The 25337-nt window shown below is 33.1% G+C and overlaps 1 protein-coding gene across 13 annotated transcripts in view; it reads right to left on the bottom strand.

Annotated features, from left to right (window-relative positions):
• LOC107997743 (collagen alpha-1(XVIII) chain) overlaps nt 1-25337 on the bottom strand; it is a 324989-nt gene that overhangs the window by 161083 nt on the left and 138569 nt on the right. For 3 of the 13 annotated variants that reach the window (XM_062082627.1, XM_062082628.1, XM_062082635.1), the window contains exon 1: nt 23189-23830. The exons of the other annotated variants lie outside the window; for them this stretch is intronic. The gene's annotated coding sequence lies outside the window, so the exon portion shown is untranslated. Of the gene's footprint in view, nt 1-23188; nt 23831-25337 lie in introns of those variants that run through there. 13 annotated transcript variants of the gene reach the window in all.

The raw sequence follows: 25337 nt of genomic DNA, 5'->3' as shown, positions 1-25337 counted from the left end.
AGAAACATTTTAGCATGTTTCCATAAAATCTGAAAATGAATACACTACGTTCCTAATAAATATTTATACATAATAATAATTTACTTACTTTAAATCTAGTAATTAGTTATATATGCAATTACCAGATTATTATATCATTTACGCTTGATGCTTTGATAGCGCCTTAAATGTTATTTCCATTAAAACCGCAGTTAAATCATTAGGTTCGTTATCAGATATTAATATGGATGGTGAAATTTAGTAATTTACCATAAACGTTGAGCGTTTAATAATAAAGGAATACGTATGACTCGGCGCTTTCGAACGTGGCGCTTTTAATAATGCGGCAACCCTCGATTAAAAATTAAATTGAAAGGGCCTATTAGATCACTATCTGATTTAACTACATGTTGTTTATTACTAATTACCGTTTCGAAAGTATAAAGGAGAACGAGCAACGGCACTCATGAATGCGTAAACGAGTTAAGTTACAGCTTTAATTAATTCGTGTGCGGGCTCTAGCAAAATAATACAACGTCAGAGAAGAACGTTGCGTAACAACGATAAACGAAAAGTAAGTTTTTAACGATAACAACGAGAGAATTCTTGAAAAATATGGGATTAGGATAATTTTTAAACATAGATTTGCAAGAAATTAAATTTTAATCGTTAATGTCATTTGTAAAATTAACATTATTGAAAAAATATAACGATTAAACATAAAATTTTATATCCTCGATGGCTTCTGGTTTTATGTTATATATAATATTTTATTTTCCTTCAGAGATCGAAATCGTTTCTATTGATTACAGTAACTTCTTAAACGCTTCAATTTTCTTCGTTTGAAGAAGTTCACAAATCGTTTATGATACGTAAAATACTTCCTTCAATATAAAATCGAAGATCCTCATTCCTATGAAACATGTACCCTGATCGTTACCAAAAGACTCGAAATTTTACCCCATTTTTCCTTTTTTATTCTTTCTCCCGTCTTTTCACCCTTTCAGGGAGAAGTCAATGCCGGAATGTAACGCCGCGGAAATTGAAAAGTTCGAACGAGTTCGATCTAGTCATGTCATCGAAAAACCATCGAGATCGGGAAAAGCTTTTTCCATCGTTATCTTTCGTGTCTATGACCGTCACTACATTTCAAGCCTCGCGAAAGGAATCAAAATTTCCAAAGACGAATGCAAATAGCTTGAAATTTTATTTTATTTTAAACTTTTACGTAAAATTCTTATTAATGGAAAAGAGATTTTAAAGAGTTTTATATCAATTCTTGCAAATATCAATGTTCCAGATTATTATTCGCGATGTAATAAGTAAATTAAGTTTAATTAAATTGTCCAATAATTGAAACAAATTTTGAATCGTGCCACTTTTCGAAATAATTAAAATCGCAGATAAGTAGCACATCATTATGTGCAATTGCTATATCACGAAATAAAAATTCAAAATGCAGGTAAAACAATTAATACAGTTCGATTGTGATTTTAATTATCTTTCGTACGTAAATAATTATACACAATTAATTAACAATCAAAATTACGAATATTAAATGTGAATATCCTACGTAGATATAAAATCGCGAAATTGAATAAATTTAAGTCTCTGTATGCCGAAAAGAAGTTATTGAAATCACAAAGAATGACAGATAAAACTCCTACGTTTTATGGAGAAACAATTTAAAGAACACGAAACATTTTGATTCGTCGAAACTCATTCGGAAGATAGAGAAAAATCGTGGCATTGAAATTGCTTTTCGATCCCTCCCGATATTTCAATCCGTTGTGAAGATATAAAGACTCGAAGTGTCCATAGTGATTCTTAAGCAATGCAGGGTTTATGAATGGATTCGTGACCTACATTTTTACCTGAAGCGCGTACAACTTCCAGGAATCGCGTCTGTCACTCGTCTGGAGTTTGGGGTAGGCTAGTGAGAGAGAGAGAGAGATCCGAACGAGAGATCCGAGTAAACGACAAGGAGGGAGATAGTAAACGACTGAAAATTACCCTTTCCTTTAAACGACGATATCTCGGCAACCGGAAGTGGTATGGAGAAAAATCGAAGAGCGTTTCAAAGAGGAAGAATCCTCGTTTCCAGCTATTGTTCATTCGTTGACCGAAAGTCATTATCTTCGGAGTTATAACGATTTAAGTTTTTTCTAATCGTAATAGAATTTAAAACACGACTAAAAATTATCTTTTCTTTAAACGATGATATCTCGACGACTGGAAATCGTATTGGGTTAAACAAAAAAGCATTTTGAAGAGTTCCAAACTTTTAATGATCTTTCGTTCGTCGACCGGAAGTTGTTCTTTTCGGAATTACAGCGGTTCAAAGTTTCCCTAATTTTTTAATACCCTACACGACAAATGCGTTTATTTGAGCATAAAATTTCTTCCCTATTATTATCGCAAAAGTTAAACAATTTTTCTTGTTTGGAAACTTATCGACTTATCAAAAAACATCGAAAGCCAACCATTTTCAAAGAAGAAACCTAAAATGTGTAAATCGTTTTTTCTCGTGGGCAACGCGTGACACGTGTTCCACGTACTACGAACGATTTAATAGGAGACGCAATTGCCGTCACGCTTACTTCTTATCGAGTTCGTTTAATCGAAGGTTGACCCGTTTTTCAATCCCAGCTCGGCCACACACCGCTACTTTTTCATCAAATATAAATTCCACTCGAGATTTCATTTCGACCGTGGCTGCTTTTCTCTAACCCCCGCGAAACGGTAATTTCTTTCGCGATGCCCCTGAGACTTTCGTTCGCAGGGATGTAGGTTGAAACCGTATACGCGTTGAAACGTGCCGCGGTTCTGTAAATTGCGAAATTTTTCGTTTCAGTTCACTATAATGTGTAATAATTAACGAGGGAGTGAAACTTGTTCCCGTGGAATAACACGTGGTATAATTGAATCGTTTTCAGAAGGAGAAGTAAACAGAAGAATCTCTCCGTTTTTTAAAAAAATTACAAAAAATTAGACTTGGTCCAGTTTCGTGTAACGTGTAATAAAATTGAGATAAAATTGTTATTATGTAACTTTGAATATTTATGATGTTCGTGGGTATTTTGTAGAATATAAAGTAATTTTATTTAGATTAGACAATTGGAAAATCGAATGTTAAATTATTGAATTATGTTACACGCTTGTTCCCTGCATTCTGAATCATTTAATTCGATTTTTCATAAGTGCAGTTACAGTGATTCGAACTTCGAATAAAACGCCATATTTGTAGAACCATAGTATGTTATTTGTGGCAAAATTATCGGAAAATCGTGGATGAATTTTCTTCCAAAATAATATTATTATCGATTGACATTTTTAATTGAATCTTCAAACTCGATAAGTCCGTTTAATAAGCCACAATATGCTTGTCCGAAATCGTGCTGTCGATTCGAAGCCGATCATGGAAATCGGACGTTATCCAAGCGTGAAAATAAAATCGAATGAAACGAGGGACGTAAGCCTGATTGTCCTTGGAAAAACATCGAATTGGCGCTCGTCCTAATTGATAACTCCCAAACGAACCGTTATATCTTGAAAGTTAAACGAGGTTACGCTCCAGTTACAACTTCTCCGAGCTAACGGATGCGAGAGAGCCGGTATTCTCGCTATAATGCACTTTTCGACGTGAATGCATACTGGGAACTACGAGCCGGCACGACAACACGCGGTTCTAAGCGCTTCGACATCGTGATGCTATACATAACGCATGATTTCATTCAGAATTTCATCCTCACATCCCTCGGATCGAATTATTCTCCCATTGTCTTGGCGCGGTAATGTTGCACGACAGGAGATTAGGTTTCAATGATTCGTTTCTCTTCCTTTGTTGCGTCGATCCCCCCTCTTCGAGAACATTCCGCTTTTATAGGTTATTATACAGGCTGTTATAACGAAGTTTCGAGCAGGAAAATGAAAGTTTCTTTTGTTATTGCGTTTATAAAATTTTTGTACTTTTTATATATTCTTTTTTCTTTTCGAATAATCAAACAGAAGAGATGGAACAAATGTTGTGCGTTCTAGTAGGTAGAAAGTTATCCGAAGTAACGTCCAATTATATTTCGAATAATTTCAAATATGTTGAGATTTATACACGCATAAATTTAACAAACGACACCTCAATTTTCGTTTTATCAATCTATCCTCGATCCAGCCATTTCCACGAGAACGAGGCCACAAAACGCGTGAAATTCTCAAGAATTACGAGAGCTCCGTGTCCATGCACGCGAAACAGCCGAATGAAAAGCGGGAATCCGACTACACAAGCGAATAAATTCCGTCTCGTCGGACGAGGGGACAATAAACAAGGATCGAACAAGCTCTCTGTTTCCACAGTGGCGAACAAAATCACGGGATTATGATTTTCAATTTTTTTCTTGAACGATCAAATAATTTTATCTCTAAACGATTAATCAAATAATAATCGAGTTTGAAGATACGTATACAAGATACGAATGACATACGCAAGTATGCGAAACAATGTACCGCTTTACCGTAGGGCTCTATCATTCTAGCGCAAAAGAAAACAAAAGAAGAGAAAGAAGAGAGAAGTAAGCTAAACAATGAACGCCTGAGGGCGGCACATGACAAAGTGACTAGTTCAAATTAGGGAAAAACAAATTCCAAATATAGAGTACAACTCGTTCCTCTATCCCCAGTTAAACTATGCTCTCACATTTTTTGGAGAAACATATCTTTGTATATGCTCTATTGTAAAGTTCTATTAGTACAAAAGAAAACAAAAGAAACAGAAAAAAGAACAATAATGAAGCCGCCTGAGGGCAGCACCAACTGATAAGATGCTTAAACTTATCCAAATGTAGAATGCAAATCTATGTTGCTTCAAATTGAATTATATTCTCACATTTTTAAGACACATTTCTATTTTAGTTGTAAAAGAAAACAAAAAAAAAAAAAGAGAAAGAGGAAAGAGAGTAACTTAACACCCCCAGAACACCAAATAAGATTAGTTACTTCAAATTAGAAAAGAACAATTAGCATAGTAGAACCCCTTTTCACAGACATTTCGTAAGATACCGCACGAAACCTTAGAAAAGCCCGCTTTTCACTGACTTCTGCACACGTCGAACACCCCGTAATATTCAATTACAATCGATGATTTCCCATTCAGGGCCATCTCGCGCCCCATCGAGAGTAAACGAGCCGACATTCACACCGCACGATAACTCGATTTCCGCGACGCGGCAGCGAGTAATTGGAAATCCATTCTCAAATGTGGCTCAACTCGGAGGTCATCGTCACCGACGGCGCGTCGAAAAATTTATCATTTTCGAGGGGACACGAAGGGAGAAGCGAGGGTGGCTTGGTTGGTTGGTGAAAAAAACGAACCACTCTCGGCGAGAGTGAAGTGGCTCGCGCGTGGATGTTTGTACACGGATGCAAGAGTTTCCATGATTCTCGACTGGTGCCGCGACTTCTGGATCGACAGCTGTCAATTGGGGGAAGCGGTCGCTCGTTGCGTGAAACACACGTGGTTGATTTTGAAAGAGGGAAAATGTGGGGAGTGATTTGCGAGAAAGTTAGTGACGTTGATGAGTAGTTTTTTTTTTTTGAACGATGAAGTGAGAATGATAATTTTGAAATAATGATGATCATCGTTGAGGAATGTGGTAATGGATATTGTTTTCGGATGAGAGATTGAGAATTTTGGTTAATTTTTTCATGTTTGATTTGAAAAGTAATATTAGTTTCGAATTGATGTTTATAAAACTCTTTCTCTAATGATATTTAAACTGATCTTTAAAATAATTAAGTTTAAAATATTGCTGTATTTAATTAATATACGTAATTCATTTGTATTTATTCCGCACAATAGGAATAATCGATAAAGTTCAAATACATAGTTAAAGTTTCGACAAGTTCAAAATTTATATTCATGCTATATTTTTTTTCATTGCACATCGAATGAAAGGAAATAATTTACAAAATATGTGAACGAAATTGAACGTTTCACGAATGCAAAATACCATTCCATCGCTGAATTTTCATCATGACGATATAAAAAAAATATTAAAGCTATTATATGAAATGAGAGCATGATCTCTTCGCGTTGTATCCCAGAAATTCATGTTTAATATAGTGTAGTAGATAGTGTTTATAAATAAGATCATATAGAATTGGTTTCATAATAGACGAGATTGGAAATGCATTCAGGAAACATTCGATATCAATATCGTATTCACAGTGATAAAATTCGTCAATTGATAAAAAGACTATTGCACCTTTGATAAAAACTCCAACGGAGTAAATTGTTTCTCGTTTTTTCCATGAAGTCATAGAGGACGATGTTGACCAATAGTAATTCTGATCATCAACAAATTTTTATATGTATTTTTGTGTGTCTTAAAAAAAAAAAACTTTTCGAAAAAAATCAGGAAATAGAAATTACAAAAAAATATGTGTAAACTTGGTAATATTGCCATTTGGAAAATTCAAAATCGAATATAGGGAAATTTTAGTATACGCGTGACACCATTTTTGGCCAATAAAAAAAAGATTTGTACGTGTACTACATACAATATATTGTAACTTCGTGTTATTCCATGTTAAAATTTTTACAATATTTTATTTTTTAAAGATAGACACACAAAATATATTTGATCTTTATCAACAAAATAATAAAAGAATTAAATAATTGTAATAACACAATAATTATTCGATGGATATATTCATCATATCTTTAAAAATTATGAAACAACAATAATAACGGATACAATAATCATTTTACCGATATATTCAACAATATTTTATGTTTCATTATTCTCATTACCACAAATGCAAATTATTTCTTTAATCACTTCTCTAATAATAAATAATTGTATTCTTTTAGAATCTGTAACAACATATCTATTTTTTTATTATTATTCAAAATAACAATCTTTTTTTTTAAAAAACAAAGAATAATAATTAATTTATTATTCCCTGTATCTCCAAAATGTACCATTTATCCCCGATAGACGTGTATTTACATCGTGGCTGGAGAACCGTTTGATTCGTCTGATGGAATTGAACGTTGAATAATGCAAACTGGATGTTTCGACCCTTTCCAATCGACAGCTGACACATCGAATAATAAATAGAGGATCACATCATTTCACGTGCATACGTATACCCCCCCTATGTTGCTTCAAACTTCACCGTTCACTATGTTCAAGTTATTTTATGATAATTTCGTTTATTTACGTATAACGGAGCGTAAAATCCTTTAATCTTATACGATGATAAGTAAACAATAATACGGAAGTAGCGTTTCGTTAATTACACGCATATCGATCGAATTAAAACTGTGCTAATTAATGCACAACTACTAATTAGACACGATGCAATGGATCTGGCTCATTAAATGATATGTGTCATTAAGTTGCACGTACATTAATATTCGGTCGTTATAGTGTCTTTGAATTTTATACTATTACGAAATAATTATTTAAATATTTGTGATGAAGTGTGAATTATTTATTCGAAGTTCGCAATGATAAAATATTTTATTTATATTTGAATCTTCTAATTAAGAATACTAATATGCCATAATTTGATTTAAATTTCTCGTTAATTCTAAGATAATTTTTTCTTTTTTTAATGTTCATACTTCCTTTCTTTTATTTTATCAGAGAGTATAGAAATATGTTTTATTGATTCAAAATTTTTGATGCATCCGTGAAATAAACGACAAATGGTTCATGTATTAATATCGCGAGGAACAAAATATTTGAATTATAATACATTTCATACGAAAAATGACAGATGAACGCGTGTAATTATATTTTATACAACAAATCGAATTTTTCCTTCACTGATTATTTCCTATATATAATTGATCCTATATGTTCGATTAATTTCAACGCATTTTCTTTTTTAAGAAAATAAAATAATATTCTTATATTATAAAAAAAGAGAATATCTCTTTTTGGATGGACAGATGTCGATGTAGGAAGTACACAGTTGTTAATTTAAAATTTCATTGCACAACAAGCGAACAGAAATTCTGAATTCCCATCATTTTTGTCTTCCGTGTTTTCCTCGTTGTTACACGAACAGTTGCCTTGAAATTATTCCACATTTTTCCATATATACATGCATGCATACACGCGTGGCCATGTAACCTTCCATTTTTTTTCAATTTTGCTTTCCAACTTTCGACGTACTCGGGGATCGAATGAAATTCGATACATGACGGTTCAATGGTTTCAAGCGTATGTTTTATATGTATATTAAAAAAAAAAAAAAAAAAAAATGGAAGTAAAAGGGAATTAAATTTTGACGAGTGAAAATCGAATTCGATCGACTTGACTATTACGTTGAATTTTCATTAGTTTAATCCTCAAATTTGGTCTCACTATTTTATGAACGAAACTAGTAATTAAATTTTCATGAAAATTCTCAGCCGTATTTAATAATAAGTATTTTTTTGTGCGCGTGAAAAACTTTTTTAAATACTTTTAATCGAATTGATCTCTTTTTCTATTGACTTTATGATTATTAATTTTTAAAATTTATTATCCAGTTTAAGAATTAATTTCTTCCAACTTTTTCTTGTTAAATAAAATTGAAAGTGATTAAGGAACGTTAAATTTGACTGAGAATCGAAATCTAAAAGCGATTATAAATATTTCGTGATAAAACAAAGACAAGTATTTGAAAAATTTGCTTCTGCTCTGCAATGTCAATCTGTTTAAACGTTAATTGCTTATTAATTGATCGATTTACATATTAATGTCGAAGACATTGAAAAAGAAACATATTTCAAATAAAGTATTTGAATTAACATATTGGCAATACAATCTCGTTTTTTTTTCAAACAGGTTGTGTACAAATAACACACGATAGTCGACTGATCGACAAAACACTCGTGTCGCTATTGAAACGTTATAAAAGAATGTCGATATTGTGCTGTTACCGTTAAGTGGAAATATTTTTGTTAAAATATACAAAAGTAATGTAAATATACCGATGCTAGTCATTTCATGCGTGACGTTTTTAAATAACCTTTAATATGTTAAATGAAACAATCTATTCAACGAGGAGTAAAAAAAAAAAAAAAAAAAAATTGTAAAAATTGAATGAGTGTATCGAAACAATTGATTTTAATATAGCATTGTTTTGATGGTTGTGTGTAATGGGAATAAATTGATTTTTCATATTCGAATTTTTAAATTTTTATTCGAATTAATTAATTATTAGGTAAAAAGATTTTAAAAAATTTTAAATAATTCCAATCTTTTCATTATACTTATTTTCTTGTTAAGCGTTTCCACACTTTCTGCTCGATTATTTCACGTTTAACACAACCATTAATTTTTCTCCACGATTTCGTTTCGTATACGATGCATACGATGATTAATGAAAAGATAAAAAAAGAAGAAAAATTGACATTCCTACGTATCTATTTCTTCTTTCATTTTATTATATCTCGAGAAAAAAAGAAAAAGATGAAACACAAAAATACAATTATAACTATTTTTATTCTCCATTTCTCTCTTTCAAGAAAAATTAACATTTAAGTATTTTTTTTCCTTCGAATTATATCAAATTCTTTCGGTTAATATATCTTACAAAATAATCCTTCTTTTATTTATATAAGAGGATCTTCGATTCCTCTTACGATTAAGTATCCTAATATTTTATTTCTCTCTCTCTCTCACTCTCTCTCCAGAGGAATCAAAGGATGAGCTAAACGAGCAACGTTCCATCGGGCTAATCGACTCAGGATAACGATGTTTCGTTCACGTTGAAAATTAATGACTTTATCTCTCTATCTCTCTGTTGTTACATCATCGTATCGTTTTGACAGACCGACAACCTTTGTGCGTGTCAGCGCTCTCGCAAATCGATAGTTCAGAGGGATAAATAGATGAAAGGGAAAAATAGGCGGAGAAAGTGAAGAATCCTAAGAGTGAAAATAGAGTAAAATTGATGAGAATTGCCGTATTTTTTTGCAAATGTTATATCAAGTACAAAAAATAATTCTTGAGAGAAATTCTTGATAATTCTCATATGTATCTTAAGGAAGAACGAGTTATAATATTATGTCATTTAAAAAATGATTCAAATCGTAACGTATGATTTTTGAATATCTAATTCCAAGAATAGATCGATCTCATTAATGATATAATCGTTTTTATTCATTAAACTTCGTTGATTTCACGTGATTGTTTAGATAGGAAAATTGCATCGATCAGCGAAATCATTCTTCGTCGAATTTCGCGTAATTTCATAGAAAATGATTAAAATATCATTTTTGTATAAGATTAATTAAGTGAGATGATCACTTTAAGCAAAAATAATAATATTAAAAAATAATTGGATTATAATTTATATCTTCAGCTTGACATTTATTGTCAATATTCATAATTTATTCAATTAAATAAATTACTTTTCGAAGATTTATATTTTATACATTGAAAATACATTAATATTGAAACAATTAGACCGTTTAATTAATCTAACATAATCTCATTTTTAATAAATAATCTCTAACAAATAATCTATTATCTATAAATTACTCAAAGAATTAAATTATTCAAAGAATTTCTTGATATCCCGTGTCTTGAACAAATTCTTTCCTCACTGACACCTACACCCGGCCCCATATATTATTATATCTGAGCTAATAAAAAAATTTTTCTAATTTCTTCCCAACCAGAAGATTTATGACTTTCGATAACGCGGCGTCTCAACGTCGCTTTCACTTTTCGCGACCATTAAAAACGAATCTCATGACCATTTTTTCCCCGACACAAAGTAAAAAAAGAACCTAATAAAAAAAAGAAGGCAAAAAGAAAAGAGGGAAAGAGAAGAAGAAGAAGAAGAAGAAAGGGCAAACGACAAACAAGGGTGGGATGGAGAGGAAAAGAAAAGGGAAGTTTGGACGATGAGGGTGACTCACAAAGAGTCTTCTCCGCCTTTTTCTTGATACGTACCGTGAAATATTAACGTCTCTATTACAAGGAACCAGAGAAAAAGATGAACCGGAGTTGAGAAATTCAATGATCCCTAAAATCCACTAAAATGGATATTTCTTTGAAAAGAAACCAGTAGCTGATCGACATGAAATTTAGACTGGCCAAAGGAGAAAGATATGAACGAGAAGTACAAAGACTTAGCTTTGGAAATTCAAAAGTCTTTGAAAAGGAATGCTTGTATGATATGGTCGGATTAAACGAAACTTACGACGAGAAACAATAGCGATTTCGAAAGCTAATTTAATTTAACTTATTACTATCGATTGAAATTGAAGCTAATCCGATCTTTATGATACTTGGATCGAGATGAAATTTTAAGATGTTATGAGAACAGAATATGCACACAATTATCATAAGCTACAAAACATTCTAATCTAACCTGATCAATTGCTAACTGAAATTAAACCTAAGTTAATCCAATCCATTTATCGACATTCGATCGGGATGAAACTTTACGGAGATAGAATATGTACTTAATTATCATAAACTACTATCATAAACTATCACGACTGAATCTAACTCATTAAACTTAATCTAATTCAACCGTGACATTCGATCGAGATGAAACTTTATTGATGTTATAGAAGGGGAAGTTCATATCTACCTTGTAATCTTCTACTAACTGAAACCAAACCTAACCTCAATTCAAACAACTCGAACAAGATAAAATTTCGTAAGTATTCGTACAGATATAAAACGTGGATTCGATTAACATAATCTAATTACGCTACTAATTAAAACTACTAATTCTATCTATCGTTCAATCCATCTCACAACCCATCTCGATCGAGATGGAAGTTTATCGATGTTATGGACAGAAGAAAAACTTGATACCTATCTTGTAACGAAACCGAAACCAAACCTAACCTCAATTCAAGCGAGATGGAACTTCATAAATGGTATAAATACGTAAAATGCGGACTACTATAATAAAAGCTGAAACTCACTGGTAACTAGAATTAATCCAGCCACCATCTCAATCGAAATGAAACTTTATAAATATCGTGGACATAGAGATATAAACTCCTTCGAAATATAATCTGACCTCGCCTAACTTATCTTACTCGTCTAACTTATCTTGTTTTAAACTTTATGGGGACCGATCACCGGCGCCATTCGAAACTGCACCCGCCAAAACTAATGCTAAGAACGTTTCATTCAGCTTAAAGAGGAATCGTTCTTGTAAGCAAAATTCTCGAACACGACAGCTGTCGTTGCAGGCTGACGGCGTCTTCCGGTCCTAAATTCGGGCGAGCTGGAGGACGCGTTTCGAAAACGCCACTGTTAAGCGACAGACGACATTGTCGCGTGACGTCAGATAAAATGTATTTAATCGGTCGAGGATTACGTGATTCTCTCGCGGATCGACGGATCGATCGTCGATGATTCGCGAGGATGACACGCGGATTTTCAAAGCGATCTCTGTATGTTTTGTCGAAAGAGGATCGAGCAATTCTTTTTTTTTTTTTTTCGTTTCGTTTATAGAGAATTGTACTTTTCAATTCTATCTAAATTAAATGGTTTATTTAAACTTTTGCTTCTGATTTTGGTGAATGATTTTGAAAAAGGAAAGATATCATTGAGCAACGAATTAAAGTAAAATTAAAAATTCTAGTTATAAAATTATTAGTATATCGTGAATATTTAAGCAAATATCTATTTCAGTTTCACTTTTTCCAATTATAAAAATTTAATTTTGCATAAAAATCTGTAGTTTATTTATTATGAGATATTTTAAAGAAAGAAAGATCTCTAATTATGTAATGTAGTCTGATTTGTTTTTTTTTCTTTTAATATTTTATAGAATTAAACGTGGACGAAAATATATCTCATTTTTTTATTCTAATTTGTACGTTAGAATAACAATGCTACATGAACTCTATCTCTATAATTTTTTATATGAAATACAACAGGAAGATTTATTCCACGCAAAAAAAAAAAAAAAAAATAATAATAAGAAAAAAATATACATTTCCATTTTCCAAAAACTGGAATAACTGTAAAATACATGAATATATCGTCGCACAGAAAAATATATAGTCGTCTAAAATTTTTACAATTAAAAAATATATAACAATTCTCAATTATCACAAACAATTCTATAAAAAATAGCAAATGAATAAGTATTAAAGATATAACAATTATTTTAAACAAATCAAAAAAAAAGAAAAAGAAAAAAGAAATCAATCAATAAAAATTATAATCAAAATAAAACGGACAATTTTTGAATTAAAATTCGGTCAGAGCACAATCTTCATTTATCTGCCACACTTTTACAGACACACCCAACTGAAAGTTTCCCGGAAGAAAATTAACCGAATTGTTAGCATTCCCGCTAAAACGCGGGAACACAGACAGTAACATTACAGAACGACTTGGAAAATTTATTCTGCTTGCAATAAATGTAGCTCGTTTTAAATTCACCTCTTAAGCTGAATCCTGATTAATTTGTTGATCAACGTTTCCATTAAACGATACTGGAAGAACAATTAATCATTTTTTAACGGTTAGAAAAAGAAAGGAAGAAAGAAAATGTTTAAAAAAATATCGAAAAATAAAATTTTATCGAGCGTAACAAGAGTGAAAATTCACCTTATCTTTCTCGTCTGCGATTTTCGTGGAAATAAAACGATGATTCTTACACGCTACTCGTTTCCGCGCGATATTCGACGCGCACGTAGAGGGTGGAAAATTACGAAATGCAACGAAATTATCGGGTAGAAGAAGTGAAAATAGAAGAAGGAGAACATAGTTGGCCTTTTTCGACAAATTGCACGTACCAAGAGCTACTTGCATTTCCGTTTTTTTATCAGAATTTTTGTTGCTGTTTAAAACTGTACGCAGAGTTCGAATGTAAATGATTTTGGTTCTTTTAGAAATTTTTTTCTTTCTTTCCTTTTGCGAAATGATAATAAATCTAGTAGATAGGGTGGAAAGAAGTTGTAGTACGGTGAAAAATTGTGTGAGAGAGAGAGAGAGAGAGATGTAGAGGTTGAAGAAGAATAAGATGACGAACGAAGTGAGATGGTGGATCATAATTTCTGAAGTCGATGTTATATGGGGTCGCGTATATTCGATCGTTGACAAGTTAAGGGATATATTCATCAAGGGTGACTTTGTGAAAAAGGATAGATATAAGTACATAATCATTCTTCTAAAAGTATTGTTTATATAATATATTTATGCATGATATAATTTGCATTTATATGACGTTGTATAGATTATACAAATATATGTGATAATAATTTATCGTTACAAACGTTATTTATGAAATTTAATGTTTAAAATATTATGTAATTCTTTTTTTCGTCTGTGAAATTTAATTCATATTCTAAATTTTTATCCTGAGATGGGAATTTTTCGTTCGCTAAATTTTATTCAAAACGTTGTGACATAAATGCAAATAGCCTGATTTACCATGCAAAACTAATTTTTAAAAATTATAATACTTTGATGAACAAATATGAAAGAAAGAAGAAAATGGTAATTGATAAAAGACACCGATAAGATCGAAATTCTTTGTTACTATCTCGCGATATTAATTGGTATGGATCTAAGCGTGCGAAATTTTATGAAATTCTTTTACTCAAAATTGCTTCTGTATGCCATTCATGGGTGAACACGGTGAATAAAACGGAGATCTATAAAATTAAGCCATATTTAAATACAGGAACGAAACACATAGGAGGAAAAAAATTTTTTCCTTTCCCAGAGAATATTCCAGAGAAAAAGGGTGTTCTATTATATTATGAACTCGTGTTTGTACTAGAAATCACTTCGTTGCTATTTGCATTAATACCTCGCCCGCTTTGTGATTTTTAAAAATGCGACGAACGTGCCATAAGTATAGTGCTGCAACTATTTAACGTGTAAATTTGATGAAAATCTCTCAAAGAATATTAAAAAATTCATACGTAAGCGATTAAATGGATTCACGAAATTTTCAAAGAGTTAAGCCTCCTAAAAGAATAATTATACAGTAACAATTCTCTCGTTCCAGCTGAATTTGTTAAAATTGATCGATCATCGATGAAATAATGATACAGGACAATACAATTTCTATCTCTAAAATTTAAAAGAGGGAGGGAAAACACGATAGACATCCGATTGACGGGGAAATAAATCAGCCGAGCGAAGGAAAAAATTTCATTGAAAGAAATACCATCGGTTCACCATCGGTTACAGAGAAACGAAGAAGAGAGACGTTGGTTCGTCTGCGGAATATGGAGCACCCTAAACGAGGCTGTTCGATACGCGGAACACGCAAAGTCCTCTGTCTCTCTTTCTCCCTCGGCCAGAGAGTAAAGAGAAAATGCGTCGATGCAATTCACGAAGTAAGAAGCAACACGGGACGACGGTGAAGGATGCGGAATAACGAAATAAAAGATTTGGCGGATACGTGAGCGCTGGGATCGGAATATGCCACGTTTGGATGGGAACTTGTACGTACAGTTTTCCAGATATTCTTTCATTCTCGTGACGTGTTTGGCATCTGTTCGCTGTTAGTTTTCAGTAGGTCTCCTTTTTTTTCGCGGGATTATCTTCCATGGTGGAAACTTAGCCCGAGGACACGCTCCCCATATTTTTCACGGCCGATTTCATAAATATTTCATGGACGATTATGAATATCGCTTTGTGCCTCGATTCTTTCGTTTTCGGCCTCTATGCTCGCAAGAAAAGGTGTTTTATTGCTTCGTGATGTAGGATTGGGATAAAAGTTTAAACGAATAAAAATAGGCGATGTGATTAAGATGATTAGGGTTAAAGTAATATCGCGAGAACAATGTCAATTTCGTTTTGGAAGAATTTTTTGTGGGAAGAAAAGAAGCGAGGTTTTGATTTAATGATTTTAATATTAATTAATGTTATCTTGTGTTTTGCTTGGAATCTGAGGATTGAAATTTTTAATGAATAAAAGTGGATGTGATATTAGAATTTCTCCGGATTATGTTTTTGTAACAACGACACAGAATAAGGATTCTTTTATGTGCGAACGCGAGGATTCATTGCACGGAAAATACGTGTTCGAGTTCGTTTAATGTGAAAATATTGATACATGTAGATTGGTATCTCATTGAATGGATCAATGGAAACAATGGACCAAATAAATGGCAATCCAAAGTGATTGTCGAGAATACACGAATAATTTAATTTATTTTTAATGGAAAGAGATATAAAATGAGGATATTAATTTGAATAAATCGAGCAGTAGAATGAAAATATATTCTTTTAATAGAAGCAAGAGATTTCTCTTTATCTTGCGAAACTTTAACAAGTATTTTATCCGACTTTGTGTTTGAGCGGCTTAAAACACTTTAACTTAAAACTATCTTAAGAACATACGTAAGTGTGTTCTACTGTATCGAAACGTATTAAATAATCATAAAATGAATCGAGTAGAACATTGTGTAAAATAATTTCTGGAAAATATCATTTTAATAAAATTCAAATCAATTAACGATATTAATATATTTTTCTTGAAAATATAAAAAATAAAGAATAATAGAAAAATTGTTTCAAATATTATTTGTGCTATTATGTATTCTTAATAACTTAACTTCAATAATTGATAATTCTTATTAAATTTGATGTAATGAGTTAAATTTTAACAATTCTGATTACTTCGATTAAATATAATATTTTTAAGGAATTAATATAATGTTTATTAAAGAGCTCGTTTACTTTTGCTATCGGATTTTCTGTAACAGATTTATAATAAAAATATCAATCTACGGAATTCTTTAGCTCACAACAACAACAAAGATTCTTTAAAAAATCGCTGTGCAAACTGAGCTGAGATTTATGTCTCCGTATTAAATCAATATTTTTTATATTTCGGATTGCTCATTTTTTGATTTATTATTTTTCAATACGTACATAAAAGTATGATTTGTATCACTTTCTGTCATCGTCATTTCTTTGTCCCATTTCTGTAAAGCAAACAACGATAAAAAAAATAAAATAAAATAAAATAAAAAAGAAGAAAAAACAAAATCTTCCATCAAGTATCACGAGAAATTCGATCTTTCAAAGAATTAAAATTCCCTGCTTACAACTATTCCACTCGAAATTTTTAGCTCGCTTTTAAACACTTTAATACTGCCCCATATTGGTCTGTGATGTATCAACGACAGAGCAGAAACGTTCGTTTGGTCCATATCTGATCGAGAGGAATAAAAAGAGGATCGGGTTTATATTGGTTGTATCATATTTCTGCCATCTTGATTGAAATTTTAAACAGATTTCCAGCTTAACAATTAACATTATCGTTTAACAATAACTGGGAAACGATGTTATATTCTTTACTCGTCATAGCGTTTAAAAATATCGAATTTTACACATTTCGTTTTAAAGAATAATTTAATACTATGGTTAAAGGCTAAAAATAATTCGATGGGCAGAGTTACGTTTATGAAAATAAATGTGAATGCACATGAAAGAGAGAACGAAACGATCATTTGTAAATTTTATTCCGAAAAATATATATTCAAACGTCGATAAATTTATCTCGTTAATAAAAGATTCGTATAAAGAAATGTCTAAGAGAAATATAAATTATAGAATATTTTTTCATCGTGATAATTATATTTAAAATACGTTCAAAACGAATGTGAAGCACACGTTTCTGCTTTCAATCATATTTCTACATTCATTTTATTAAATCTACACCGGTACGATAAAGGAACGTTATCGCGCATCCAATGAAAAATAATTCAATTAATTCACATCACTGTAACGATTATTCCCCGATAAAACGGAAGCAAAGGAGAAAAGTCTCGTAACACGAATGTTAATTCAACATTCATATCTTTCCCTATCCTTAATATCACGATACCATCACGAGGATCATATTACACGATTTTTCGAGCTCGTTCGAAAAAAGAATTTGAAACACGTAACATATCCGTGACATATCCGAGTTTCAACGATTCGAATCGCGAATACAAGAAATACAGAAATAAATCAAGAAGCTTGCAATTTTATCGTTTTCTTTCAAGAAATGGAATATGATAATATATATAAAGGATACAATTTTTCGTATACAAGCATCGAATAGAGTTTCATCGAGAATTCAAACATACATCTGGTTTCAATGATATTTTCTCGATTTTTCTCGTAAGATAAACGAAACGACTTGATCGATGCTTGAATACAAGGAAGCGGCAACAACATTCCATCCACTCTAAATATCTTCTTACACATCCTATCGTAGAGCATAGCTTTTATGGAAGCAATTAAAATTCCTGCCAGATTCCCTCCTCTCTCTCTCTCTCTCTCTTACACAGTCTCTTTGCTTCCTCCTTTTATTCTATGGAATATTTTATTTATCCGATACATTATAAGACAACGATTCCTATGGCGAATAATAATTAATATTTAGTATTACTTCCTTCTGCATATAATTAATGAAATTTCTAAGTGAACTTTTATTCACGAAAATGAGGATTTTGTTAAAAATTGTCTTTTTTTGTTTAAAACTTTTTTGATAAAATTACAGGGAATCTACAGGTTTGAAAGGAAACTCGATTTTCCTTAGGAAATTTTATGAGCAGAATTATCGATCGAAAAATTTCAAACAATAAAATTATCAAAGAAGAAGTAAATGCACAGATTGAGAAGAGCATTCATTTAAAACGAATATATTTAAAAAGACAAGTGATAATTTTGAAAATTTACTTATAAAATATTCAAATTAATAATAATTTTCAATTTCATTATCATTTGTTCTCCTTTCATCATTAAATATTTAAAATAATCTAAATTATTTTTCGATTCTCGATAATATTTTCAATTTATCTTCATACTTTATTCATTTCCTACCTCCACGACATATATTCATAAAATATTTTCCAATAATTAAAACAAACATTCCTCCCAACAAAAAAACAATATAATCCAACAAAATTCTTTTTCTAAACTGTTTGAATTCAACAATCTTTTTTGTTCTCAATAAATCGCTCTAGTTTGAAAATTTCAATCAATTCTATAAATAGTATTCCATATTCTCCGTATGTAGAACGGTGCATAATGAAGCTTGTAAGCTTATCAGGAGAATACACCGAGTTACCAATAAATAGTGAACATATTCTATTAATCGAACAATGAAAAACATTGTAAAATTATCCGAAATCGAAACATACTGAACGCGCAATATAAATAGCGAATAATAAAATTATTTGAATAATAAAATGAAAAATAATCGAAGGAAAGAGTATACAATGAATTACGACTTATTGAAACGAATCATATTTATATTATATTCACTGAATATACGTAAAGTTAAAGAAAAATTCAACAATGTGTAAACAAATTTCATCAATGTTATTATTGTATCAATAATGCAACGTGTTTTTTAAATATCTTTTTAATTATATAATTTTATAATATAACAATAACAATAATATTTACAATTTTACGAATTAAAAAAGCAGCTTTATTCAATACTTCAAAAAAAAATGGATTCGATCAATCGATCGATTTTTTTGTACAACAAACATTAGTAAATGACAGGCGAGTTCGACACGTAATCAATTTTTCGACTCACTGTACGTATTTTTCGATTTACGCGTATTTTTTTTTTTTTTTTTTAACTTTATACTACGCCGAGAATTTTCACCATGCACAGCTCGAAATAAAGCTATTCAGAGCAAAGTGTGTCGTGGAGGACCGCAAAAGGTTAACCTTAAAGTAGTCACCTAACGTCGCACTGGTATCGTTATTTTCACATGTACCATATATATATATATATATGTATAGAAGCTGTGTGCGCGAGGGTGTGTGCACACGTTCTTCTTCAAAGAACTACGTAACGAGCACGGAGTACGTCACTTTCATTCTCGATTCCTGTGAAAACGCAGTCCACGAAATGGGGAATACAGAGAGAGAGAGAGAGAGCGAAAGAGAGAGAGAGAGAGAGAGAGCGAAAGAGAGGAAGGAAGAGGGGGAGAGAGAGAGAGAAAGGAAAAGGGAGAGAAGACGTTTCGAAACCACGGTGTATAAACGGTTCCCTCGTGCTATGTGATCTGTTATTAACTTGAGGACGAGGGTTTATCAGTGAACATTGCATTTCCTTTGGAAATTTTAATTAGAGAATCATTTTGAAATTTAAATTAGTTGAATTTTAGTGGTAGATGTGCATTCTTGCCTGCAAATATGTAACCCAGTGATTCTAATCGAGTAATATAAGTTAATATTGTAAAATGATTTTACTTTTATCATTAAATTAATATTGTGAATATATATTTCATCATATATTTAATAAAATTCGATAAATTCGATACGATATTTAAAATAAATTTCTGAAAGATAAAAAGTTAATATGAAATATAAATTTAAGATTTAGGATTATTATATATTTTAAAACGTAGATAAATAATATGATATGTTACCAATCATTTCAAATACGAGCAATTTGTAATTTATAATTAAAAATTAAAATTGAATATTTCGTATAAGAGATATTAATATGAATCTTCGAATCGATTCTAGAGGCCAAAAGAAACATAAAAATTGGCATACACGTCTGTTGAAGCCTTATTCATTAACTTATAAGTAGTTTAACTTCGTCTTAAATCCAACAGTCGAAGTAGAATAAGACAGTTCTATTTTACTTAATCCAATACGAATTTAATCTCCTCATAACTTAATAAATAAGCTTCAACATTTTTGTACACCAACTTCCACGTTCATCTATTCCAATCTCTCAAATCAACCCCCTTCAAACAAGGATATGAACGTATCACCTTACACTATTACTTACAAATCTCTTTAACAAAATATCTATCCACGACAAAAAAAACAATTCCATTCCAAACAACGCAAAAAAAAAAGAAAAAGAAAACAATTCAATCCCCTCAAGAAAACTACCCTACTAATTTGAAAAGGCTCATTCTCTCTCTCATAGGATCAAGGCGTCATCGCGTTAATTATTCCCTCGAAGGGATATTTTCAACGAGCGAGGCCACTTCGACGAGCCAATTACGAATTAGCTCGTTAACCCGATTCCAAGGAGCCTTAATGCCACCGGATTATTAGCATTGAACCAACCCGTGCAATCGATGATCCCTGGCGACGTATCGAAAGCATCGCTACTTACGCGATGCCAGCCCTCCCCTTCACGCTTCCGGTTCGTTCATTAACGTGAGTAGAGAGAATCGCAATGCTCGGTGCATAATTAGTCATTGAGGACAGATCGGCGAAAACCTTGACGATCAGGAGCTACTTGGGCCATCGTTCACTTAGGACGCCTCGTTTTCGTAATTAGTCACGCGTCCTCTAATCACTGTAGAATTTGTTATACGGACTGTTCTCTGAATGATCATCGACATTTTCTGCGTTCCTGTTTTTGTTTAGTTTCGTTTTGTCAAATGGAATGCGACGATAGATCTTTTTTTTTTTTTTTTGGTGATTATTGCGGTTCAGAGTCGCTGATGATGGTCTTTGTGGATTCTTGTAAATGATTGTTTCGTGTGATTTCGTAAAGTGATTCGTTAAAAGTATATTATTATAAGTTATAATAATCTGTATATCGATAATGAATAAAATGGAAAATAAGATAAGTTGGGATTCGTAATTTCATTTGTGATAAAATCCTGTATTTTTCCGTTTCATAAGAATTACGTAACAGCATAGAAATTGCTTTTAAAACAATAATAGATGCAATCTCGCGTATTTGTCGCGTAAACTATCGATTTTGAGAAATTTTAATTTAAAAATAACATAGAAATTTGAATTTTTGTATCGTAAAAATAATTCTATTACAAGAAACGTAGTGCAACAATAATATAGATATTATTACTTTCTGTTATGTCATTTTTTAACATAATTGATATTACGAGAGAATTAAAAAAAAAAAATCAAAATTTTATTTTGATGAATACCACGAGAGCTTTGTAATATTTTTAAATATCAATGATAATAGAAAAATTATCAGAATCTTTTGAATCTCGTTTGAAATCACTATCAATCATATTCTAAGATCCTTAAAGTAAATCATTTATTACATAAATTTATAATTTTGAATAAATTTAAACCAAAGATAATTTCACGTGTTAAAAATATTTTTAATCAAATATTTGAAAGATTTTCAACTTTACATCATTACTTGACAATCCATGAATGATACGTTTATAAATTTTAAAAGAAACACAAATTTATTCACGCATAAATGTCGATCACCTCCTAAATTATCATAATCACCACACATAAATAAACTTTTACAAAATAATTGAACAAATTTCAAAACGAGAAAACGAAAATACCGAATAAAAAAATCTCCTCTGTATCCCCTTAAACGAGCAGAGAAATCAACGCCACTTAAAAGTTCGAGGTAGTTTAAAACTTCTCACAAATCCGGACGATATAACTTTGTATTTCCCGAAATTCGTCACTCAGAAGAGAAAGAGAGACTTTCAACACTCGTAACTCCAGTTCTTTATCACTTTTCGATACTTTCCAAGTTCCGATACACCTGCCACGTGCCTCGATTCCCTTTGTGACTCTAAGCCTCCTCCGATATTTTCATCAACGACCTCACTCTATATACTTCTCCGTTCGCACAGCACTAAGCTCCTAATTGAAATTCACGTTCCACACAGGCTAAACTCGCGAGTTCGATCGTTTCGTTCGCAGAAGGTCTGTAAACATGTCGTTGGGGGCAAGGTTAAACCTGTGTTGGCAAGGCTCGCGCGGTAAACCATGGAAAATTATATCCTGTCAGGGCTAATCTCGCCTAAAACTCGACAACATTCGAATCGATGTGAAACTGCGATAACGCGCGCAATAACACAGTTCCACGAATTTCCACAAGTCCCGTCCCGCGCTCTATTTACCTCCATCTGTGTTTTCGCGTAGTTTAATAATGAAACTCGTTTAGCCTGTAACTCGATCTCAAATAATAATACTTTAATACGATAAAAGGGGGGGAAAGGAGACGCGATAAAGAAGAATCCATCTTCGTGCATTGAAGCAGCGCCCAAAAAAAAAGAAAAGAGGAGGAGGGAAAACGAGGATCAAAGGCACGCGAAAAGTGGCGGAGAGAAGGAGGAGTTTTAATCAGCTGCTTCAATTTCCAATGCTAACCACCCTCTTAACTTCATCACCACGTCGTCCAAAGAGCAGGAACCGCTGCTCCCAATCCACCGAGTTCATCATCTCGAATCCCCATCCAAGCTTTCTTAACCGGCGTCACGTATCTTGCGTTTGCTACTTACACCCACTGGCCAAATCGTCCTCTTCACCTAGATCCCCTTGACAATTCTCGCATCCAAAGATCCATCGTCTCGAAAAATCACCTCCTCTCCCTTCCCTTCAGATTCACACCAAAGACTCCACCACTATCGGGATCCCCCTCGAAGGATCTAGGATCACATACTCCCAACGACGCGACGAGCTTGTCAAACGGGCTTCGAAGCGAAACGAAGCGGAACAATAGCAGAATTCCCCGAGAACGAACGACTCGCGCGAGTAACGAGTTGTATATTTTATCCGCGCGCGGCAAATCGTAATCGAGTGGAACACAGACGGTCGTGGCCCGTCGCCCCCGTCGTCGTGATTTTTTCCTCCGCCTCCTGCGGGCGCAGCAGCGCTTCCGCGCGCGTACCAAGCCGATCCGCGGTCGAAATTGCCGCCGGCCGACGTCAGCCGGTCGCGTCGGGACGCCTCTCATAAACAGAGAGGGCCTGCATTCGAGCGCGCCCGATCACCACGGATCGCTGCTCGATCGTCGTGTGCCACCACCACCACCACCACGGCTCGAGGCGTCGCGGCGCCGCGCGCGCTCCAGGTGGCGCGAGACGCCGAGGAATCGGGGGGCCGGCGGCGCGATACCCGAAGCCGCTCGAACGAACGGACGCGCACTGGCGATTCGACGGGTCCGTGGGACGAGAGGAACGATGCTGCCGCCTCGTGGCGCGCCTCCGAACGAAACTGAGCGCGCCTCCGACCAACCGCCACCCCCGCAGTCGCGTCCGCGACGCCGAGCCTCGAGTGGGGCGGCTGCGTCGCGACCCCCTCCGCCTCTACAACTTCACGCCCCCGCCTCTTGCGCGAGAGCAAGGATGAGGAATCTTTGCTCTCCGCTTGCTTTCCTGCCTCTCCACGCGAGAATGTTTTTAATGTTCGAGGATAAAGCTGGTTTTCGAGGGATGGATATACGTGTATCAGGATGGAAGGGTGATTTTTTGGAGAGGGAGAGGGGTTGTGAAGATTCTTGGAGAGTGATGGATGAGAGGGGTGGAATGTGTTTAGTGGCGATCGTGGTGCAAGTGGTTCGATGTAGATCGTGGTTGAAGGGTGGTGGTGGTGTGTTCGAGAGGAGAATTGATGAGGGGTTAATTGGTTTGTGTTTGTGGGTTTGTTAAGGATTTAGATTCTTTCACTATTCTACTGATTAATATTGATTTATTTCATTACGAAAAATAAATGTTTCTCTAGATTTAATAATATTTTATTATTTTATATCTTCGAATTTGTATATGTGGATGTATTCTAATGTTACATCGATGGATTCGTAAGTTCATTGTTTCATTAAGCATTTTATTCTTCCACTTCGGATGACAAAATGTTTCAGTTCGTTTCACGACTCGGTGTCTAAGTGTCTCATTTGATAAACTTTAAACAACTGTAGCTTAGCTTTTTATATCTCAAGAGCATCAAAATGTTTCACGTGATGTATCACATTAGTTGTGGCAGTGACGTTGACACCAAGGTTAAATTGCGAGCACTCTTAACCGACTCTCATATATATATATATATATATTTAACTCTCCTTATCTACCTTTTCCTTTCTTTGCCACTCGTTTCTTTTCTCATTCACCCTTCAAACCATTCCCTGGATACATACAGACGTGAAACAAAGATTCATTAAAACCTCTTCCTATTCTGCTACTTTTTTTCTTCTTCTTTGAAACGTAAGAATAGCGGACGTTTTATATTTCCATTCGTACTTTCATTATTTCTTTCTATCGATAACAGTGATGGAATTAATTTTAGAAATGATATGCGAAGCGAATTTTATTTGAAAATTATGATTAAAAATGTTGTAATTGTCTGTCGGAAAATAAAAGTTACAATATTAAATAAAAATTAGAATAAAATAAAAAGTAAAGATTATTGAATATAAATATATGAAAAATTTAACGATAAATCGTTATATTTATATCAATAAGAAAGTCATATTCTTTCTATGCATGAGATTAAAAATTGAGACAAAGAAATTTATTAAGTAACTACAATTGAAACAGATCAATCATATGGTTATACTCCTTAAACGCTTGGTCATTCTACTGTACGTACTACTGTACTTGATCGTACCATGATAAATTCCACACGTAACTTTTTATTATAGAGATTAAATGTCTT

The sequence above is a fragment of the Apis cerana genome, linkage group LG11 (genome assembly GCF_029169275.1).
Source record: "Apis cerana isolate GH-2021 linkage group LG11, AcerK_1.0, whole genome shotgun sequence".
NCBI classification, from domain to species: domain Eukaryota; kingdom Metazoa; phylum Arthropoda; class Insecta; order Hymenoptera; family Apidae; genus Apis; species Apis cerana.
Note: the sequence above shows the minus strand (reverse complement) of the source record. Positions and strands in the feature narration are given on the sequence as shown.